We start from the raw sequence: 18,282 nt of genomic DNA on the forward strand, positions 1-18,282 counted from the left end.
GTAGGCCCAGCTTAGCTTGAGTTTCACAGTCATCCGTCACTGGAGCCAGACTGGAATGGGACCTCAAACAACAGGAAAGGACAAGTGTGCCCATTCCCCACCCTGCATGTCAACATGGGGAGGGGCACTAGCATGCAGTCTCAAGGGGTGCCAGGGGCAGGGCAGCTGGGGTGGGTGCCAGTGTACAGGTTCAGAGATGCACTGAAGCAGGGAACTGGTCATCTCCTCCCTGGCAGCTGCACAAGTGTCTTTCCCAACTCAAGCTTCTCCCTTGCTCTTGCCTGGGAAGGCAGGAGGAGAGTGCACAGTGTAAATCCTTAGCACCATCACCCTGTAACCAGCTACAAAGGTGCCCCAGCCCCATGATTAGTGAAGGACTGGATGGGGACCCCTCCACATGGGACATTTCTGCAACTCTCTGGGTCCTGGGGTCCCCACCATAGGCATGGGAGACCCACTACCTCCAGCCTGTGAGTGATGGAGTGATGCCAGCACCTTGCAGCTGCAAGACAGGATGTGGCACATGGTCCAGTGACATGAGGGGCAGTGACGGGCGGGTTATCCTCAGCTCAGGGGCTCATTGCCTGGCTCACTAGGAGGTGTTGTCCTGGGTCACAACTCCCAAGGCCAGCCCTTGTGTTCTAGTTGCTATTTTATGTGAAGGGCTCCCCTGGATCATAGCAGCCCCAGCATTACCCCTGTTGTGTCTTTAGGCTTAGAGATGCCCCATGCTCCCATATTACCATCCTTTGTGACACTCCCTGGGGAGCCCTCACACCTTCAGAGGAGTCCTTCAGCCCCAAACCCCTCTCCGCTGTCTCTTGTCTGAGCACTGAGAACAACCTGGGCTACATCACAGGTGCCAAATGCCTCAGTTCCACTGGACTCATTCAGGCCTTGCCAGCTCGTAGCAGAGGAAACATTGCCAGGTTTGGGAATCACTTGTTTTATTATGTTCATGCTAAAGCTCCCCTCCTCCGCAGAAGAGGCAGCTGGGATTTCCCAAGTGCTTTGATCTCACAGTTAATGCACATGGTCAGTAAGGCACAAGCTCTGTAAGGCTGTCCAAGGCCAGGCAGAAATACAGGACTCCAGCCACAAGCGTGGGAAACAGCTGCCGGGCTGGACAGCACAGGCTGTGTTGTGAACATCTAGGGGCCTGGTTTGCCATTAGTAGACTCAACAAAACCTAACTTCAGATTTTCACCTGCATGTTACACACACGCACCCCACCTGCATCGAGGGGGTGACGTCCTCAAAAGTCAGCTAAGAGCCCTCAGAACAGGGCACCAGGAGCTGCCTCTGCTCAGGTCCCTGCTCAGCAGGTCCAGACGGCCTCTCCTGAGCTGTGGGCTGAGTTCCTTGCATGAATGGTGCATGCTCCCGGTGGCAGGCGGGGCACGGCTGTGCTGGTGGCAGTGGGAGCGTGGTGGCAATAAGCTGGGAGCTACTGCAGATGCCACCGGGGATGCACTGCCACGTTCAGGGGTGCATGTGCACCCACGTGCATCCCCTATGTATTGCCCCTGGTTCCTTGTGTGAATCATGGCAGGAATTGGTGGCCCCCTCTCCCCCCCCCCCAGTCAGCCCCTGCCAGCACTTCATTCATGGTGGATTTCTGATCGCCAATGTTCCCCCCTCCACTGCCCATCACTGACAAAAGGAATATGGTTCCCAGGGGGGCCGGGGCAGGGCAGGGAATGGGGGCCCCCACACCTGTCCTGCAGGTGCCCGTCTTAGGGCCTTGGAGGGGCAGGTGAGGGAGCTCCAGGAGGATGTTAGCAGGCTGAGGGGAATCAGAGAAGTGGAGGACAAAATTGATAGGTATTTCCTTTCCCTGCAGGGCCAAGCACCAAATGGAGAAGCACCCCGGGAGATGCCCTCCACAGCAGAATGGCAGACGGTTCCCTCCAGAGCCAGGGCTGGTTGCGATGGTGCACTACCAGTTCCCCCAGTCCAGCTGGAGAACAGGTATGAGGCCCTGGTGACACTGGAGGAGGAGAAGGAAGGAGAGGAGGAAACCTCTGGAGAGGAGGCCACTCCATGCACAGAACAGACTGAAGGAGGCAAGCTGACCTGGAAGAAGAGACGCCGAGTGCTCGTCATAGGCGACTCCATTCTGAGAGGTACAGAGGGTCCCATCTGTCACCAGGATCCCTTGACACGCGAGGTCTCCTGTCTGCCCAGAGCGAGGATTCAGGATGTGACGGAGATGATCCTGGCCATTATCCATCCTACTGATTACTACCCCATGGTACTAATTCATGTGGGCACTAATGATGTGGCCAGAAGAAGCCCAGACGGCCAGAAGAAGCCCTAATCATCTGATGAAGGACTACCATGCTCTGGGGGCAAGCTAAAGGAGACAGGGGCACAGGTGGTCTTCTCATCTGTCCTTCCAGTGAGCGGATGTGGACGACGCCATGAGACCTGCGTCAGAGAGGTCAACTTGAGCCTTTGTGAGTAGTGTCTTGAGGCGAGCTTCAGCTTCTTGGACCATGACCCATACTTCAAGACGAGAGACATGCTTGGGTGGGATGGGCTTCACCTCTCCCCCAAAGGTAAGCGTGTGTTCTCTTTCAGGTTCTCCAATCTCCTCCGGCGGGCTTTAAACTAGGCTTGTTACGGGAAGGGGAGGATGAGGTCGGAGGGAGTCCTGGACCACCAAATCAAGTCTTGCCCACAAGAACAGCCCAGCCAAGACTGACAATGAGCACAAGAGATACCCAGGTAAGAGACCCAGATAGTCCTGGGATTAGAGGGGTGGTGCATACACCTTCAGGAGGCCTTAAATGCCTATACACTAGTGCTTGTAGTATGGGGAACAAGCAGGAGGAATTTGCCCTCCTGCTAGCTGACACAAACACAGACATAGTGGGGCTCACTGAAACATCGTGGGATCCAACACATGACTGGGCGGTGAACATCAAGAGCTATAGGCTGTACAGGAGGGATAGAAGAGGGAGGAAAGGTGGGCGTGTGGCGCTTTACATCAAAGAACAATTCACATCCTCAGTGAGCAGCACTGGGTCAGAGGAGGGACACACTGAAGTGCTCTGGGGTAGAATACAAGGGGGTCGGGGGGAAAGGGATTTGACGGTGGGGGTCTGCTACAGACCTCCCAACCAGGGAGAAGAGCTGGACTGGGAATTCTCAGGTCAGCTCAAGGAGGCAGTTAAGTCAAAGAACGTGGTCATCATGGGTGACCTAAACTATCCAGACATTTGCTGGGAAGAAGAGTCAGCCAGGTCTGACCACTCACATAGGTTCCTTGACATGTTACAGGACCTCCATCTAACCCAGGACGTGCACAGCCCCACCAGGGGAAATGCCTTGTTAGACCTGGTCCTGGCCACAGGCAATGACCTGGTGAGGGGTCTGCAGGTGCTCGACCGCCTGTACGACAATGATCATCGCCTGCTGGCATTCACCATCCAGCGCAGGGTGTTAAAGGCCTGAAGCAAGACAGCAACCCTGGACTTCAGGAGGGCGGATTTCATTTACCTAAGGAGACTAGTCCTTAGGTCAATGGGCCCCAAGGTAAGAAACAATGGACCCCTTGGGACTCGGAGCGGGGGGGGCAGCAAAGGCACCAGTCGCAGGGCTCAAGTGCCTATATACTAATGCTAGGAGCATGGGGAACAAGCAGGATGAATTAGCGCTCCTGCTTGCACTAAACACCTATGACTTAGTGGGGCTAACAGAGACCTGGTGGGATTCATCCCATGACTGGGCGGTACATATTGAGGGCTATAGATTGTACAGGAAGGACAGGTCGGGGAAGAAAGGGGGGGCGGGTTGCACTTTATGTCAATGAGCAATATACATCAACCCTCATCAAGACAGAATCCGAGGTTGAGGAAGTAGAAGGACTGCGGGTTAGGCTACATGGGGGGCAAGGAGAAAGGGATTTGGTGGTAGGGGTCTGCTACAGACCCCCACACCAAGGGGAAGAAATAGATGCGGGGCTCCTGAGGCAACTCTCGGAGACCATAAAAGCTAAAGAGGCGGTAGTCATGGGGGACCTAAACTACCCGGACATCTGCTGGGAGACGCAGACAGCAAGGTCCCATCGCTCATGCAGGTTTCTAACCTGTGTACAGGACCTCCACCTGACACAGGAGGTGCATGGTCCCACTAGGGGGAATGCCATACTGGATCTGGTATTGGCAATGGGAGATGACATGATAGGGGACCTCCAGATCGGTAGCCATTTGGGAGACAGTGATCACCTAATAATAGAATTCAACGGCAAGTGGATAAGGTAACTAGTAGGGTGAAAGTGCTAGACTTTAGGAAAGCTGATCTCAATGCACTCAGGCGATTAGTCAAGGACGCACTGCAGAGTAGGAGTTTTGAAGTGATGGGAGCCCAGGAAGGGTGGCTGTGCCTAAAGGAAATGATCCTTCGGGCACAAAGCAAGACGATCCCCGAGCGAGGCAAAAAAGGGAAAGGGGCCAGGAGGCTTCCATGGCTGACCAGAGAAATCCAGGGCAGCCTAAGGGCCAAAAGGGGAGCACATAAAAAGTGGAAACAGGGTGAGATCACTAAAGATGAATATACCTCCTCTGTTCATGCTTGTAGGGAGGCAGTTAGGCGGGCCAAAGCTACCATGGAGCTGAGGATGGCAACCCAAGTAAAAGACAACAAGAAATTGTTTTTTAGATATTTTGGGAGTAAAAGGAAGGCCCAGGGAGGAATAGGACCCCTGCTAAATGGGCAGAAACAATTGGTGACAGACAGGGGGGACAAGGCTGAACTCCTCAACGAGTTCTTTGCCTCAGTGTTCCTAAGCGAGGGGCACGACAAGTCTCTCACTGGGGTTGTAGAGAGGCAGCAGCAAGGCGCCAGACTGCCATGCGTAGATCCTGAGGTGGTGCAGAGTCATTTGGAAGAACTGGATGCCTTTGAATCGCCAGGCCCGGATGAACTCCATCCGAGGGTGCTGAAGGCACTGGCCGACATCATTGCAGAGCCACTGGCAGGAATATTCGAACGCTCGTGGTGCACGGGCCAAGTCCCGGAGGACTGGAAAAGGGCTAATGTGGTCCCCATTTTCAAAACAGGGAGGAAGGAGGACCCGGGCAACTATAGGCCAGTCAGTCTCACCTCCATCCTTGGCAAAGTCTTTGAAAAAATTATCAAGGCTCACATTTGTGAAAGCCCGGCAGGGCAAATTATGCTGAGGGGAAAGCAGCACGGGTTTGTGGCGGGCAGATCGTGCCTGACCAATCTAGTCTCTTTCTATGACCAGGTTACGAAACGCCTGGACACAGGAGGAGGGGTGGATGTCGTCTACTTAGACTTCAGGAAGGCCTTCGATACGGTATCCCACCCCATACTGGTGAACAAGTTAAGAGGCTGTGATGTGGATGACTGCACGGTCCGGTGGGTGGCGAATTGGCTGGAGGGTCACACCCAAAGAGTCGTGGTGGATGGGTCGGTCTCGACCTGGAAGGGTGTGGGCAGTGGGGTCCCGCAGGGCTCAGTCCTGGGACTGATACTCTTTAATGTCTTCATCAGCGACTTGGACGTGGGAGTGAAATGTACTCTGTCCAAGTTTGCAGGTGACACAAAGCTATGGGGAGAAGTGGACATGCCGGAGGGCAGGGAACAGCTGCAAGCAGACCTGGACAGGTTGGACAAGTGGGCAGAAAACAACAGGATGCAGTTCAACAAGGAGAAATGCAAAGTGCTGCACCTAGGGAGGAAAAATGTCCAGCACACCTACAGCCTAGGGAATGACCTGCTGGGTGGCACAGAGGTGGAAAGGGATCTTGGAGTCCTAGTGAACTCCAAGATGAACATGAGCCGGCAGTGTGACGAAGCCATCAGAAAAGCCAATGGCACTTTATCGTGCATCAGCAGATGCATGACGAATAGGTCCAGGGAGGTGATACTTCCCCTCTATCGGGCGCTGGTCAGACCGCAGTTGGAGTACTGCGTGCAATTCTGGGCGCCACACTTCAAGAAGGATGCGGATAACCTGGAGAGGGTCCAGAGAAGGGCCACTCATATGGTCAAGGGCCTGCAGACCAAGCCCTACGAGGAGAGACTAGAGAAACTGGACCTTTTCAGCCTCCGCAAGAGAAGGTTGAGAGGCGACCTTGTGACTCCCTATACGTTCATCACGGGGGCACAGAAGGGAATTGGTGAGTATTTATTCACCAAGGCGCCCCTGGGGGTCACAAGAAATAATGGCCACAAGCTAGCAGAGAGCAGATTTAGACTGGACATTAGGAAGAACTTCTTCACAGTTCGAGTGGCCAAGGTCTGGAACGGGCTCCCAAGGGAGGTGGTGCTCTCCCCTACCCTGGGGGTCTTCAAGAGGAGGTTAGATGAGTATCTAGCTGGGGTCATCTAGACCCAGCACTCTTTCCTGCTTATGCAGGGGGTCGGACTCGATGATCTATTGAGGTCCCTTCCGACCCTAATATCTATGAATCTATGAATCTACAAGTTCCCTTCCAACCCGACTTCTATGATTCTATGATGATTCTGTGCCTGGGTTTGTCCTGGGATAAAAATATCCTGGATTGATGTGTACATACTTCACTCATGTAATCAGGGCTTAGCGAGTGGCTGAATGTAGTGTTGATTTTCAGTCATTGATTTAATGGTGACATCTCAGGATAACCATTCAAATACACTTCACAATACCCTGGAAACTTTGTTAGGATTTATCCTGGGACAGCAGACATGGACATCTGCAGGCTTCTACTTTGTCTCAGGATAAAATGATTTATCCCAATTAGGTAAATGTAATGTCTGTAATCAGCCTAAGAGGACTGGGGGTGAGGGGGTTGTGGGAGGGAAGTGGCAACAAATCTGAGCCTTCTCTCTTTTTAAGTTGAAGAGGCCCAAGTCCCTTAGCCTTTCCTCATATGGCTTCCCTTCAAGTCTCCATCATATGAGTGTCTCTTCCCTGGACTCTCTCAAGCTTGTCTACGTCCCTGTTGAAGTGCAGCACCCAGAACTGGACACAGTACTCCAGCCGTGGTCTCCCAAACTCTGAGTAAAGTGGAAGAATCACTTCCTTGGTTTTACATGAGCTGCATCAGTTGATGCATGCCAGAGTATTGTTTGCCCTGCTGGCTACAGCATCGCACTGACGGCTCAAGTTCATGCTGTGGCCTATTATTACCCCTAGGTGCACTGGTGATGCATAGGGGTTGCATCTGGGTGCAGGTGCACCCCCTGAGATGGGCCTTCACAGATAGTGCTGGCAGTGTCTGCGGGTGCTCACCGCTTGCCACCCACCATCCCCTGCCCCCCACCACTGACCACTGTGGCCACTTGTGAGTTCTTCCTGCTCTGCCTGCCCTCACCGCTGACACCACCATGGCCACCTGTGGGTGGTCCCTGCTCGCTGCCACCATGCCCAACTGCCGCTGACAACGCTGCCCGCGGGCAGGCGCCGTGCACCCCCAGCCTCAGGAGGCACAAGGCCTTCATGCCTAGGTCCCTCTCAGTCATGGCACTAGTCAAATTGGTGCCCCTGAGCCTGCAAGTATGTTGGGGATTGTGTGTCCCCAGACAGAGCAGTTTACACTTCTCAATGTTGACCTTGATCTGGTTCTGATCCACCCAGCTTGGCAGCAAGTCTAGGTCTGCCTGTATCTGCAGCCTATCTTCAAGCATTATCACGCTCCCCGAGAGCTTGGTGTTGCCCGTGAACTTGGCCAGTTAGCTCTCCACCCCCACATTCAAATCATTGATAAAGATGTTGAAAAGCACTGTACCAAGCACCAACCCCTGCAGGACACCACTGGCCACTTCTCGCCAAGACAACACAGATCCATTCATAAGAAATCTCTGGGTCCTACCTCCCAGCCAGACTCCTACCCACCTATCCGCTGAGCGGTTAAACCCTGTCTCAGAGCACTTGGGTGCCCTGCTCCTCAAGAGTGGAGACTGCTGGGGAAAAGCCCTAGCAGTGAGTGAGGAGCCCAGCTGTTGGTTGCCAGGGCAACTGGAGTCAGCAAGGGACCCACACCTGCCAGCGGTCAGCTGACTGAAAGGGGCGGGGCCTGGCTCCTTTATAAACCCTAGGGGCTGAGGCCAGAGGCAGTTCCCTGCCCGCAGCCCAGGAGGAAGGAGCTCTCTGTCTGGGAAGAGAGGAGAAGCCCGAATGCAGGAATAGCGTCTGTCACTGCAGTGAGATGAAGAGTTCCCGGGTAGGCTTGGATGTTGTTATGGCCAAGCGGCTTCAGTTTAAGTTATAGCCGAAGGGCTTGTGTTTGTGTTGCTGTTTGTCACCGGCGGTTTGGGTGAGGCTGCTAGGGGTTGGAGTTCTGGCAGAACCTGTCCACGCTTCTCCGGTTGTACTCCAGCACGTCCTTCTGGCTGTTCCAGTGCTTGGTGGCAGGCTCCCCCAGCTCCGTGTCGGCCACGAACACGCCCACGTCGCTGTCAAAGTGAACGTCCTGCTGCTGGTTCCAGATGTGCCTGTACAGAAACCTCGCCCTCTGGGTGCCTTTGGTGTAGTAACATTCCTGCTTGTCCTGGTACAGGAAATGATCTGGAGTGGGGAGAGGGGGACAGAGCGAGTGTGGGTTAGGGTCTTCCCACCGCAACAGCACACACCTCCAGCACTGCTGCTGGGGACCCACATGGGGCACCCACCCAGCCATCTGCAGACCCTCCTGCCTGACCCCTGGGCTGCCTAGCTGCTCCCACCCTCACACCCTGACCCCACCAGTGACCCTCCACCTCAGACCACTGCCTGTCCAGCAACCAGGTGTCCATCGAGGGGGATTTCACTGCTTCTCTCCCCTGCAGCATTGCCTCCGTCTGTCCTTTGAGGGCCCCTGGTGCAGAAATACCCTGAGAATCCCTGTCCCCAAAATGCTGAAAGTACAGAAAAGCCCAGAGCTCCTGAGGCTGTAACCTGGGTCCAAGGAACCTGGAGCAGAGTTGGAGGGCTGAAGCCCGGCAGTGCCACAGAATGGGGGTGCAGGGTGCTGGGCACCCCCAGAGCTGGGCAGGACTCTGACTGCATGAAACTGTCTGCACCCCTCATCTCTCCCCAGCCATGCACTGCCTTGAGGGCCCAGGACCTGTCCCACGCCTCTATGAACAATTGCATGGATGTTGGGGGATGGGGACAGTGTGACTCAGACAGAGCTGCAGACCTGCCCCCACCTTGCTCCTGCCCCTGAGCACCACTGGGACCCCACTCCCCACATCCACCTCCTGCTGTCCCAATGCACCCTGTTGTCCCCCACCATCAGCAGGTGCCCCTGCCTCACCAGCATCATTTCACTGCCCAGATCAGCTTCTCCCCTGGTGCCTCCCCAATAGGGCCAATGGGGACCCACCTCCAACCCATGCTCACCTGGGGACTGTGTGCAATGAGCCATGTGGGTTCTCAGCACTGCCAGTGTCGCCAGAAGAGCCCCAGCCCAGGGGCTCCCAGTCCCTGGGATCCCACCTGTCCCCATTGCTGCAGAGGACATAAAGATGACAACCCCTTGATTCCTCCAAAGATGAGAAGTGTTCTGCCCAGCTCCAAGCATCAGCTCCCCTAGGACACTGCCCCAGCCCCAGCCCCAGCCCCAGGGATAGGACATCCCAGTGAAGGGGACCAATCAGCATTAGGGCTGAGTGGCATCATCTGTCACCTGGTAAAGCTGGGCTCAGCAGGGCTCTTCTCCACACTTGCCCTTGCTGCAGCAGAGTCGGTGCTTGGCCCCCAGCACCTGCACTGGCCCCATGGCAGCTGGATGGTGCTGGATGGACCGGAGAGCTCAGGTATGTTAAGTTTTGCTCACAGGGACACATCCCAGGGGGAAGCCCCATCTCCAGGGCTCAACCAGCCTTGGCTCCCTTAGATCATCTCCCAGCCACAGCTTGCAGATGAGTCCCAAACCCTGACTTTCACCCCTCTCCTCTGTTTCCTTCTCACACCCTGTGCACCTGGGCAGGGGTACTCTCCCCATGTCACAGGTAGGATCTGAGCCCCCAAGCAGTTCAGTGCGGTACATGGGGCATCAGGGGCAAAGTTAGGACCTGTATGCCTGTGTCCCACACAAGTTTCCAGACTGTGGGGGCATCTCCACCCTCTGCCTTTCTGCCTGGTATGGAGAGGGTGCAGGGGGAACAGGGATGGGTGTGCGCTGGGGAATATTAACCAATCTGTGCACAAAGGGAGCAAATGGACACGGGGATGCAGGGGTTTCATTACTGGGACCAGATTGCAAGTGGTATCTCTAGGAAAGGAAAGACCCCATGTCCTAGTCCCCCCTGAGCCCTGCTGTTTGGTGAGAGTTTGGCCATGTCCTGTGGGCTGTTGCTCTCCCTGCTATCAGCCTCATCAGCACCAGGCATTTCTCCAATTAAGAGATACCTCAAAGCCCCCTGATCTTTGCATCAGGGAGAGAGCCACATGTCCCTCAACCCTGATTTCTCTGTAGCTGCCTGACCTTGTTGGTGCTACAAGTGCCGTGAAGAGGGGAGATTGATGGAGGACAGCACTTGCCCTAGGCCTAGCTTGCCCTGTGCAGCCAGCTGGCCACGCAGGGCACAAGGGTGGTCAAAACCACTTGCAATACAGGGTCTTGGACACTTGGACCCATGTTAGGAGCAGGAGGGGGAGAGGGGAAATGGAACAGCCTTATTCCATTCACTGAGCTTGTAGAAACTCCCACTAGAGAGCCCGTGGGCCGTGAGGGGCCTCTCAGGGAAGGAGGAGGCTGGAGAAGGGGGGCTGGGCCAAGGCAGCCAAGGGCTTTGTGGAAGAGGCTGTGGGTTTTATGCTCCACAACCCTTATATGGAGAGGAATGGAGGAACCTCACTCCCCTGCCCCACAATGGGAAACTCATCTACAAGAGACAGCAGAAGCAGGAGCATCCTGGACATGGCACTGCCACACACTGCTGAGCAGAACGTGTCCCCTGTGCCAGGACAGAGCCCTTGGCCAGGTGCAGCAACACAATTCTCCAGCCCCCGTCCAGGACTCAGCGTGTTTGAGGGCCTGTGGGTGCTGTCTCGGGGGAAGGGGGCGGGTGGCTGTGCTCAGTGTCCCCATCTCGTGCACTTGCATTGACCCTGAGACCTGTATTACCCCCATTTTTGCATTTTGTGTCCCCCAGTATCAGTTGTTCTCTTCTCTAGTAGCCTCCCCATTCAGTGGAGGCTCACATGTTATTTGGTGGGGTAAGCCCATGGCCACTGAAAAGAACAAATAGGTCAGGACTCAGCCAGTCCAGGGGGCTCATCTCTGAGCATCAGGTCCCCCAGGACCCTGCCCCAGCCCCAGGGATTGGGAAGCCCCACCCAATTGGACCAGTCAGCATCAGGGCTGAGCATTGTCATTTGTTTCCAGGAGAACCACACACTTCTCCCTCCCGCAGCAGAGAGCCAGTGCCTGGGGCTGGGCTGCAGGACAACCCCAGGAGCTGCCCTGGCCTCATGGAGGCCTGGCTGGTGGTTGAATTGACATGGGTCTTGGGGCAGACCAGGGTGTAGCCATCCCCAGAGCAGAGAGACCAGCCAAGAGCCTGGGACACTGAAGTGATGGACGTGCACATGGGGGTGTTGGGGATCTGTAGCCATCTGCCACCCCAGGGGCCTGAGAATGCCCCACAGGTTGCAGAGGCTCCATCCTAGCTGCCACTGCCACCGGTAGCCCTGATCACAGGCTGTTTCAGAGGACTGAGCAAGCTGAGGGAGATCAGTAGTGGTACCAGGAAGACAAATGGCTCCAGGCAGGGGAAGCTAGAGGAAGACTTGCCAAAGGGATTGGAAGGGGAGGCTTCCTGTGGGAAGTAGCCAAGGAATAAAGTTGGGTTTCTGGGGAAAGGAGCCAGAAGAAGAGGGACAGAGAGGCCAGGATGGAAGTGGGGACAGAAAGATTCTCAGAAGGAGACCTGAGAGAGATGGACCGAAGTGGGGCAGAGAGACCTGAGAAAACAGGGTCAGAGTCCTGAGAGCTGGAAGCCAGAAGCGATGAGCTGAGAGGTGAGAACAGAGCCGCAGACCCCTGAAGGGGAGGAGGACTGTGTGCCGACCGAGCAGCAGTGAGCCCGAGGCTCCTTCTCAGCACCTGAGAAAGACGCGTTACCGTGAGTCACCACGAGGGACTGGGTGGCTGGTGGCTGGTGAGTGTGGACTGGGTTGTGTTGAAGGGTATCCTGGGGGAGGGGGGAAGGGGGAGCAAGAGTGCCCAGGAAACACAGGTCTGAGTTGAAGTCGAAGACTGTTTGGGCTGACAATGCCCCAAACCCACCACAAGATCTCTCAGGTGCAGATGGTGAATTTAGTTCAGGGGAGAGGTTTGGGTCCAGCCTCAGTGGCAGAACCATGGACCTTTGCCCCAGACCCAGAGATGAGCCCTGTCCCACAGAGACCTGCCCAAGAGAAGGGAGCTCCGTCTGTGCTTCAGACACCGTGGCGGTCCTCAGCTGGTCCCTTCACAAAAGACTACATTGTCCAAAAGTTGTTGATGGTGCCAGAGCTCCTGATGGCTCCCCATGACTCCCGTGTTTCCCTCGCCACACCCCACAAGTCTTGGCAGAGCCTTTTACTATGGTTGCAGATGGAAGCTGAGGCCCAGAGCAACCCAGTGTCCTCCTCAGGGGCAGGTCAGGGCTCTGAGCCTTGGCACCCAAGTCCCAGGCCAGTGCCCATACTGAGGAGTCCTCTCCAATGCCCTGACCCTCTGCTTGTGTCCACTGCTACTTCCAGCTCCACCTGGAAGGAGCAAGTCAATGGTGCATGTGGGGAAAACAGGTGTGTGCAGGGAGGGGTGAGTCAGTGTAAGAGACCCTGGGGGCTTCTGTCACTTTTGGAAAGCAGGAGGCTCTGAAGGGAGCTGAATGGGCAGGTGGGGAAGCACATGACCATAAAGGGGTGGGGTTAGCTTGGACATAAGCCCCGGGCATGGGCTGGGGCAGAGAGTCTCCCCTGGCTGCTGACATGGAAGAAGCTCCTGAGTCAGCAGCAGACAGAGAGAGACTCTGCAGTCTTGCAGGTTAAGACAAGGCAGCCTAGAAGCTTGAGGCAGGGGCTGGTAGTTTGGGGAGTGAGACAGGGAGCAGGGGTCTCAGCAGGCCCTGGAGGAGAGCAGAGATGTAGCCAGAGTGGGCTCAGACCTGGGAGCAGGGCAAGTTGAGTGGGAATGTCTGTGTGGGTTAGGTGTGGTAAAAGGGGTGGCTGGAGGCAGGTAATAAGGTGCTGAGTGGTGTCACCTGAACAGCAGCATGGGATCAGGGATCCTGGGTATGACGTCCCTTTCCAAGGATCTAGTAAGAACAAGACATGGGAGATGAAGTGACGAGCGGGAAGTCGGAGAAGCAAGGGCAGTGTAGGGGCCAGCAGCCACCCCAGGACCAGCACCTGCTACACCAATTGTGTGCTCAGATGGTCAATGGAGGAGCAGGAGGATTGGCAGGAGGAGAGCATACAGTGTCATCTTTAGCACCATCACCACAGTTACACTGTTACTTTAAATTGCCAATTGCTCATATCAAGAGTGACAGCTTATAAAGGGGGATAAGGCAAAATGCCACCTTTATTGATGACATGAAGCAGATACATAAGCTTGGACACGCCAGTCATACAAACAGACGTACACAAGCATACATACAAACCGACATAGATGGACATACAGACAAAACCACTCCAGTAAGATGTTATACTTACCACCAGAAGTTACTCAATGTTAGCACTGGGTGGCCAGTCCAGGCTCATTGAGGGTGGTTAGAGCAGTGGTGAACAGACATGCCTGTGCTCCCAGAGACTGCGGAGAGTGGATTTTCCCCATCATGGCTTGTCTGCATCTCACTTTTTTAAGGATTTTGAGTCTTTGTTCAGCATTGGGGTTTTTCCATGCTCAGTTTTTAATTAGAGGTTGTTTCTTGTCCATCTTCTGGTCATCTCAACTAATTCCAGTTAAGTTGGTATCCCAAAGTTGGTATTTTATTCTTGAAGCATTGTGTAGTTGGTTTCTGTGCCTTGAAGCATTGTGTAGTTCAAATGGCAGGCTATGCAAAATTCCTTCTTCTCACTATCTTCTTTGCACCTGATCACAGATGAGTTCTTCAGCCATTCATTAATTAGCTTAATTAGGTTACTTTCTGGTAACTCATACATTGGTGCCTTGTTGCTTATACAACCAGTCAAATCTTCTTCTGTTTTCATGCAAATAGTTACCATTCATTCACCATTCACACTCTCACACAGACACTCATGTGCACAGGGCATACAAACTTCATTTACTCATGTCAAGCAGGGAACAAGCACAAAATGAAGTTTTAGTTGTTCATAAAAGAAAAAAAATGAAGCTAATACAATCATAGAGGTGTATCAATTCAATACTATTATCATTTAAGCATAATACCTAATGTGCAAAAATTCATACTACAACACAGCCACACCAGGCCCCATGATTAGTGAAAGACTGGATGGGGACCCCACTGTATGGGGTAATCCTGGACCTCTCTGTGTCCTGGGGTCCCCACCATGGGCATGGGAGATGCAATAGCTCCAGCCCTGAGAGTTATGGAGCGATGCCAGCATCTTTCAGCTGCAGGGCAGGGTGAGGCAAAATTCCCAGTGATGTAAGGCACTGCCAGGGAGCGGTGATCCTCAACTCCAAGGCTTGTTGCCCGGCCCCCAGGAAGGTGGTCTCGTGGGCTGCAGCTGTTACCTCTGAGCTCTGTGTTCTCAGGGAATCCTCTCCAATTGCTAGAGGGCACCGGAGCATTGTGAATAGTCTACATCTCCGGTGGATCCTGGAGGGAGACCTGCCATGAAGCAGACTCAGCTCAGTGCGTATGGGGGAGAAATCCAGGAAGCTTCGGTCTGGCAGGATGTACCCTTGCAAATTAACAGGTTGCAGGGACAAGTAGAAATCTGTGGTCGTGAAGGATATAAGAAGGAAATCCTAGGAGTTCCTTTTCTCAAAGCATTTCAGTTAACTGGGGATCTAGTTAATGGGGTGTTATGGAAATTAGAAGGGGGGCCTGCCGAGATCTCTGCTGTGCACTGTTGTGCTGCTATAAAGGCACCCACTGCCACCCTAACCTCCGTTAGTGATCCATGGGTGCAGGGATTTCCTAGTGTGTGGACTAAAAATGAGGCAGAGTGTGGAAAAATATATGCTGAGGTTTTGATTGAAGGAAAAGATGCCCTTCCTCAAAGGCGATATAAATACCCAGCTGCAACAGAGGAAGACATTAAAAATAATATAGACTGTTTCTTGGAACAAGGGGTGCTTGTGCCTATGTAGAGTATTTGCAATTCCCCAGTATGGCCAGTTCTTATGGTGGACGGGGTCACTCACAGAGTGACAGTACACTTCTGTGCATTAAATTCGCTCACCCCTGCAGCAGCTCCTGTAGTAGCTAAATCCAATTCGATCTTAGCAGCAGTAGCAGCTGGCTCCAAATGGGTCTCTGTGGTTGATATGGCTAATGCTTTCATGGCTATACCCCTCCATCCTCCATGTTGGTATAAGTCTGCTTTTTCCTATAGGAAACAACAATATGCCTTCAGCCAAACTCCCCAAGGTTTCCATTCTTCCCCAAGCATTTTTCATGCCTATATCACTAAAATGTGGGGGCATTTGCACCCTGAACACCACTCACAAATCATTTCACTTGTGTGTGACATTTCAGTTCACAACTCCACTTTGGAAATGGACAGGGAAATTGCTAGGAAGCACACCCCAAAGTGATGGGCAAATCTGGTAACAGCAAGGCCTAGCAGCACTGGGGAAGAGCCAGAGTGGGGATTTGACAGGCTCTAGGGCCTCCCTAGAGACTTGTCTGGTGCTGCCAGGTGGAAAGATACTGTGGCAGGGCCTAGGATGGGGTAGCTCAATGATTCACCTGAATGGTGGTAATGAGGGAGGTGGGGATTCCTCCTCTTCCTCACTGAAAATGTTCCATGTTCCAGCTCCACCCAGGCCAGATGAGCAAGTATCAGGGCAAAGGGGCAGAAGCAGCTGCTCCATGGGTCCTGAGGTTATGCATAGTAGCGTTCATAGGTACAGATGTGGGGGTGGCAGGAGCATCAGCTTCAAGGAAGACAAGGTTGCAACCAGATCTTGGAGTGTGCCTGAGGTCCATGGTTTGGACAGGGGTCCAGGCTGTGGTCCACTTGGGTTAAGTAAGGTAACTTCCTATCATGAGTACCAGAGGAAGCCAGGAGTAAAGAGAATTTTAACCTCTCTGCTGGAGGTCTGTGTGAATGAGAAGAAAAAGAGTCCTTGGGGCCCTGAGGCATTTGCAAATAAGTTTTTGAAGTTCTTTCTAGGACTGAAAGGGTTCCTGAAAGGTTGCATGTGGTTTGTCCAGAAAGGATATGGTTAAAGCAGTGCCCTCTGAGTTATAAAAGGGTCTGTCTAGAGAGAAAGAAAGGCTGGAAGTTAAAGGGAGACCCAGTGCCAACAGGCAGCCTCCAGTGATGCTGGATGGTGCTGCAGAGCGGGGTAGCCTGGGGTGCACTTGGTACTAGAGAAGGGCAAACAGCAAAGTGCCTTCCTTGTACACCCCCTACTCTGCTGGGGGAGACAGGTGATGTCATTCAGTCCCAAAATGCCCTGTCCCTGCAGTTTCACCAAGGAGAAGCCATGATATTACTCCCTCTCCATGCTGCACTCCCCTTTTTATTCATCAGGTAGCTGATGAGTCCCAGCACCAGGAACATCATCCCCAGCACAAAACTCCTGACCCCCATCAGCATATTTCTGCAGGCTGAGCCCAACTTCACCTCTGGAGGACAGGAGCCTGGAGGGGAACGCTTAAATCAGGGCCCCCACCCCCTACTTACACCCCTTTCCTTTGCCTCCCTGGTGGGAAGGGGTGCTGAGCCCTGACAGCACTTGAGGGCCTTCACAGGATGACAGCCCCTGCTCCAAGATCTCATGGGCTTCCCAGGCTCCCAGTTTCTTACACAGTGAGGCGGGGCGGCAGGCTGCTGTGCTTCACCTGCAGGTGTGGACATCCCAACTCTGTGGGGTCATTTCCAGCATCACCAGGATCTGGAAGGTCCAGTCCCCGTTCTGAATCAGCTCCATGGACACCAGTCCAGCCATCTGCTCCTCCCTGTTCCTGAACCCCTTGATCTCAGTGCCCCCACCCTCCCCCGGGTAGAAACTGATATGACAGTAAACCAGCATTTCAGGATGGGGCTGGGTCACCACTCTCGTGTGAAGACTTACTTTGGGCTTCCCTGGTAGAAAAGAGAAGATTGCTCTGAAAGGGCATCCTTTCCAATAGAGAAATGCCCTGTTCTTCCTCTGCTTCCATTGCATCTGCTTTCCCACCCCCTGACCCTTGTGTTCTGCTGGGCAAGATCAATTCAGCTGCTTCCAGGAGCTTGTATCAAAAGCTTTGGTTCCTAGATGCTTTTTGAGAAAACAGTGGACTAAGGAGGAAACATTTTTTCTCCTAGGGCAGGTTTTAGAGCTGGGGTATGACGGGTCATTCACTGTGTTTATGCCTCCATGCTGGGCTTTGGTAGTGGGCACAGGACCCTGGCACAGCCATCACAGGCATTGAAACCCAGCCCTGCCTCCAGGTGATTTTTGTCATTGGGATGAAATTCCCATTCCCATCCAAATGCAAGCGTTTGATGCAAGTGAGAAGAAGCAAGGTGAATGGGGCATGGCCAAGGGATTATTCAACATCTTCTAATGTACCAGAAGAATGACATTGCAAAGGATTGGAAAGCGGAGGCTGGTAGGTATTGCCCCCTGCTGTGCTGACCCATCCCAGACATCAGGGAGATGTTCCACCCCAGGGAAAGGCTTTGGGGGGCTGTCATTCCCCTGGTCCATTGCTGTGACTCCAGTGGGAATGCCGCTGTCTGGGCTGAACAAATAAATGGTGGAAAGCAAAGCTGGTTTCTACTAAGGCTGCCCCTGGGAGCATGGGAACTATGATGTTAGTCATTGATTGATGGCTTCTGGAATGAGAGCGTGCCCCTGCACCAGGCCCAGTGCCCATGGCCACCCACTCAAGGAAAAAAGGAGGTAAGAGCCCCACTGGCTCCCGTTACCCCATCCCAGCCAGTGCCATAGTCCCTCTGCCCTCCCACAGACAGAGAGCCTGATGCCCCTGTGAGATTTCTATAACTGCCAATGCTCCCACCCCACATCGTGTGTGACCTCCTCCCACTTCCTGTCTTTCCATTTCCCCGTCCTGTTGCTACAGACACCAGGGGCTGGAGGATTTGCTCCACCGTTCTCAGCAGTGTCAGGTGTTGGCTGCAGCCCAGACTGAGGGGGAGACTAGGCTGTGCCATTGCTTCTTCTGGGGCTAAACTGAGAGGGT

Source organism: Alligator mississippiensis, chromosome 11 (assembly GCF_030867095.1).
Source record: "Alligator mississippiensis isolate rAllMis1 chromosome 11, rAllMis1, whole genome shotgun sequence".
Classification (NCBI taxonomy): Eukaryota; Metazoa; Chordata; order Crocodylia; family Alligatoridae; genus Alligator; species Alligator mississippiensis.